Source organism: Enhydra lutris, unplaced genomic scaffold, assembly GCF_002288905.1.
Source record: "Enhydra lutris kenyoni isolate GAN:26980312 unplaced genomic scaffold, ASM228890v2 scaffoldscaffold23, whole genome shotgun sequence".
Classification (NCBI taxonomy): Eukaryota; Metazoa; Chordata; class Mammalia; order Carnivora; family Mustelidae; genus Enhydra; species Enhydra lutris.
The window spans coordinates 22,513,967-22,519,437 of record NW_019154107.1 but is presented as its reverse complement, the minus strand read 5'-3'; the positions used below and the strand labels follow the sequence as shown (position 1 = coordinate 22,519,437).

The following is a 5,471-nucleotide window of genomic DNA, read 5'->3' as shown; positions in this document are numbered from 1 at the left end:
TAATGTTGGGTACATGCCGTTTTGTCAGGGATCCCTGTGGCTCAACTATAGACCCCAACAATTAAACCAGAAATAGACAAGCCGCTTAACTCAGGCTCTAACTAAAACCCATTGTGCTTATTTCTTATCGCACTTTCTTGAGGCATTGACGAAGATGTTTTGCAATGACTGGAACATTCCAACCACCAGACCAGAAAAGTCCTGATACCAACGGAATGCCTAGAAGGCCACACCCCACACATCCCCTTCCTGGCCCAGAATCATGGGCTGAGCACTGGCCGACCCCCACGCGGGATCACGTGCTCCCTGCCCGCTGTCTCTTGAACTTATCCCCCAGACCTCTCTTTAAAAAACGAGGTTTCCATCTTGCAGGTGGGGAGGTCACTTGAGCCTGTCTCCAGCCCCCAGTTGCCAGCAACCAAAATAAATCTCTCCCTTTCTCTCTTCCAAACTCCCTCATCTCTGGAGTTACTGACTTCTCTTGTGGCGAGTTTATCCGAGTTTGGCAGTGGCGTTGGCAAACTTAACCAGGAGCTGGGCTTTCGACTTGTCCAGCCCCCAATTTCCCCGGGATCGGATCCACTGGATCCCCATGTCCGGGTCCCAGCTCAGTGGGGAGCCTGCTTCTCCCTCTCCCTCTGCCTGCTGCTCCTCCTTCTTGTGCTCTCTCTCTCCCTCTGTCAAATAAATAAATAAAATCTTAAAAAAATATATGTTTTTAAAGTAAAATGAGAAAGGAAGCTTTGATTGGAAGGCGTATTATTTAGAAGCCCACTGAGTCCAAGCAACAGAAATTTCGAGCTCACTGAATTTCAGAAGGTTGTAATTCACAGGTGCCTGGTGAACCAGAAGACAGGGATTATTGTTACCAAAGACGGTGTGTGTTTGCGGGGTGGAGGGTTGAGCTGCTGCAGTGGGCCTCAGAAGGCAGCAGGGAGGATACGCAGCATTCCTGCAGCCTGCCTCTCTCAGTGCTAGCTGCATTTTATGCTCGGTCTCCCCCTTCCTCCCTTGCCCTCTCTCCCTCCTTCCCTTGGCCTTTTCTTCTCGAAGGCTGCTCCCTCCCACAGCTCCCCTGTTTACACCCATGGCCTCCGGCTCTGCATAGACACTTTCTCCCTCCCAATCTTAAACCCCTGGATGAGGGGACATCGGTAGGCTTGTATTCCTGCCCCCCAGCACCCTGGCCACGGTGGATGGGGGTGGGGGCCTGGGAGGGAGCCTGGCACTGTCAGAAAGTGAATGGGGAGGCCGGGGTGGTACTAGGAGATGGTGCGAAGGACTGGTCGCTTTCAGCTGGGCCTGATTCTGCGACATGTGACAATCGTCCCCTTAGGAGCAGGAGCATTACGTGAGCTGCCGGCAGAACTCTGCCCCACTTTCCCTGCTTGCGGCTGGTGCCCGCTTTCCCCTTTGATTTAAGGCCTTGCAGGGGCTTTGATTTGGAGCGTGGCATTGGAGGAATTCTTTACCGCCAAATAGCCTTAATTCTTCCTTCTTACATAACCAAATGGCAACCAAGAGGATGTTTGGATTCTGCTTGCTTGCATTTTTTTTCTCCCGGTGCAGGAGTTTATTTATTAATTAGTGAGCAAAATAAATAAATAAATAGAAAGGAAGTAATAAAATAGCCTTGTTTATGTTCTGGTCCGCGTGCTGTGGGCTCATTGGTCTGCAGCCTGGCGTGGGGAAGCGGAGCGCTGGGTCCCGGGGGAGGCTCCCCCCACCCCGCCCCGATCATCCGCTGCGGATGCGACCGGCCAATGCAATTCCTTTCCCTCCTTCACCGCTGCCTAACCCCCCACCACCCCGCACCCCGTTTCTCCCGCCTCCTTCCCTTCCTCCCTCCCCCCTCGCGCCGCGGGGTCTGGGCGCCCTTGCAAGGAAAGAGGACTTCCTGGGACCGTGGCTTCGAGGCCGAGAGCCCGCATCTGTCAACGTCATTCGGAAGCGGGACGGGATCCAAAAGGCGGTGGAAAGTTGGGTTCCAGACGGCCTCGGGGGGGCGCTCACGGCCGGGCCCCAGCCGGGCCCTCCACCTCCCCGGCAGCCCGGCGCCTCGCTGGGGACAGCACTGGTCCCGTCCCCGGCCCTCGACGCCGCGCCCCGTCACCCCTTCACTTCGGGGCTGCGCGCGCGTGTACAGCCGTCGAGGGTCGCCTAGAGAGTGTGACTCAGAGAGGCAGCGTTTCCCCGCTCCCCAAAGCCGGGGCGTCCCAGGGCGACTGGAAGCCCAGAGCGGCGTGCCCGCCACCCGTCCCCTCGGAAGGATTCGGGAGGGGATGGGAGGACTGCCGCATCGGTCTAAGAAAAGCTTTTGGCTCCTCCCCGGATGGTTTGGGGCGGTTCGTAATTCAGGGTGGCCCGCCTTTTCCGGCCCCTCCCAGCACCCTCACCCCCACCCCGAGGACGGGGCGCGCGCCAACCGGCAGGCGGGCCGGGCACAGTCACTACCCGAGCCAGACCCTGGGCAGGAGGGCGGGCTGGAGAGCTGAGCGGGCGGGCCGAGAGGCGGGCCTCTCATCGGCTCCTCCCACTCGGGGAAGGATGCGGGGGTGAAGGGGGGAGCGGGCAGGGGCGCCTGCCCTGTTGGAGCCGCGCCCTGCTGGAGCGCCTGCCTTGTTGGAGCCCTGTTGGGGACGCCAGCTGCCTTCCGCGAGGTTGTTGGATATGGGGTCAGACCAGGCTCCTCATCCTTGTTCACCTCATGAGACACCCAAAAAATCTATATTATATAATATCCCGATGACTTTCAGGGGTGAACTGGAGAGTATTTGGAGAGTCGAAATGGGGCCTGGTGGGGGAAAAAAATGATTTCATTGTGTGATTATGTAATCATGTAAAGAAAATGAAATGTAAACTGTTATAAATGGTGTTAAATGTCCAGTGTGCATATACAGTTTCCTAATACAGTCGACACAGCCCTCCTCCTCCATTTTCTCCTTTATACTTTGGAAAATTTCACACATATAAAAAAAAAAAAAGATGAGTCTGTAATAAATCCTCAGCTTCAACAACAGTTATCAAGGTAGGGTCAATTTTGTTTCATTTCTCTCCCTACCCACTTACCCCTTCTGTTCTTATAATTTCTTTTTTTTTTTTTTTAAGATTTATTTATGTATTTAGGGGCGCCTGGGTGGCTCAGTGGGTTAAAGCCTTTGCTTTCGGCTCAGGTCATGATCCCAGGGTCCTGGGATCGAGTCCCACATTGGGCTCTCTGCTCAGCGGGGAGCCTGCTTACCCTCTCTTTCTGCCTGCCTCTCTGCCTACTTGTGATCTCTCTCTGTCAAATAAATAAATAAATAAAAATCTTTTAAAAAAAAGAAAAGAAAAAGATTTATTTATGTATTTAGAGAGAGAGCAGGGGGAGGGGCCTAAGGAGAGGGAGAGAGGGGAATCCAAGCAGATTCCAGGCTGAATGCGGAGCCGGAGGTGGGGTTCGATTCCACCACCCTGAGATCATGGCCTGAGCCAAAATCAAGAGTAGGAGGTTTAATAGACTAAGCCACCCAGGCGCTCCTATCCTTTCATTTTTTTAATGATGAATTGAGCTTGTGTTTTAGTTAGCTTTTGCCGTGTAACAACGAGCCAACCCAAGTGTGCTGGTGATAGTCCATGCTTTGTCATGATTGTGCTGGTTTGGCCAGACACTTCCTCTGAGGGTCTCAACTGGACTCATTCAAGAGGGAGGGTCAGCTAGGCTAGAAGATCCAAGATGGCTGCACTTGCATGTCTGGCTGTGGACTAGGACACCTCAGGTCTCCTCTCCTCCATGGCTTCTCATGTTCTAGTAGGCTAAATGGACTCTTACATGGCAACCCAAACCTTCCACGGGAATCAAGGCAGAAACCTCAAGCTTCCTGACTTAACTGCGGGTGTCCCGTCACTTCCACCTCTTTCTATTGGCCGAAGCAGGTTACAAGGCCAGCCCAGACTCTCGGGTGGGTGAAGAAACAGCAGGCCCCTGGATGGGAGGAAGATGTGGAGGACCTACTGAGCAGTGCAAAGGAGCATGGGAGGGACTGGTGGCCTTTAATCAGTCTACCGCAGTTTGCTTTCATCGATGTAACTTTTTATATAAGGTTTAATGCTCGAAGCAGCCACACGTAATCCCTGATCTAGACTTTTGGGTGATTAACACTTGAAAGCTTGATGGTCACCATCAAGGAGAAACTTTGTTAGCATAGGTAAGCAATTAACATCTTTTTTAATCATCCGTTCAAAATTGTGCAACAGTTGGAATTCTATTTAGAGAATCTGGCAGCTCTTCCTTTAGTGGACAGATGAAATGTTGACATTTCTTATTATGATGCAAATGGATTTTGAAATCAAATGTTCTTCCTATTAGGCACTTAAAGATGGTCTCATTGGCAGAAGGCACGTGCATAGAGAGCAGCCAACCTGTGGTTGGCGTGGGCACCATGACATGGTACACCAGCCACAGAAGGATGGAGCTATCCGGCACATGGAGAGATGGTGTTTCTGGGCACGCTGAGGGGAGCCCTCTACCAGCCTCATACCGCACTACCAGAACTGTGTCCGTGCTCACCTCTGGTGGGGCAAGAACGGCCATGACCATGAACTTCAAGTGAGAGTCTCCAATTAGTCTTCAAGCAAGCCAAAGGAAGAGCTTTTCAAAGTTTGTGGTTACTTTTAGCAGAAACATCACAGTACTGAAGATTCTTCTTTCGATGGAGGATGATGGATTTTGCTTTAGCTTTCCTGTCCTTAACACCCACTTCGATGTTACCTGACGTGATGGGGACGTTTTCACACACTTGTACCAAATCTCTCTGCCAGTGAGGCACATCCTTGGAAGTAACGCTCGATGCTACATCAGACATCACGACGGCGCACAGAATGCATATATAACAGCCATCTCTTGGTCCACCAAATTTCTCCTGACCCCCTGTATTCCCTACATTGAACTTAACAGTCCTCTGCTGGTGTGGAACACAAGGCAATGGGCCTCAACCGCCAACAGTGTCCCATATGTCTCCAATTCACCAGTCAAATGACGTTTCACAAATGTCGTTTTTCCAGCATCATCGTCACCTACCAATACGAGTTTGAACTGAACTTGTGATTCTCCTTGGTCAGCTTCCAGAAGCATCCCAGTGCCCCATCTGACTGAGGGTGTTACGACCATTGTTTTTGTATCTAGTATTAACATGATAGTGTTCTCCATCTTGTAAAACTAGGCAACAGTCTACAAGACCATCCTCACTTCTCACACCAACTGCAGAGTTCAGGGGTCCCCAAGACCACCTTCAGGTTTGATTATTTGCTAGGAAGACTCACAGAACTCACTGAAAGTTGTTATACTCACAGTTTTAGTATATTACAGCAAAAGGATACGGATTCAAATAAGTTAAGGGAAGAGATATGGGAACAGTCCAGAAAGGTCCAAGCACAGAGCTTCCAATTGTCATCTCCTGGTGACATTATGGACAGCATTAACTCCTCCCAGA

At 51.5% G+C, this 5,471-nt stretch overlaps 1 pseudogene; it reads right to left on the bottom strand.

Moving 5' to 3' along the window:
• Positions 1-4,219: 4,219 nt before the first annotated feature.
• On the bottom strand, positions 4,220-5,113 carry LOC111150396 (annotated as a pseudogene).
• Positions 5,114-5,471: the final 358 nt, after the last annotated feature.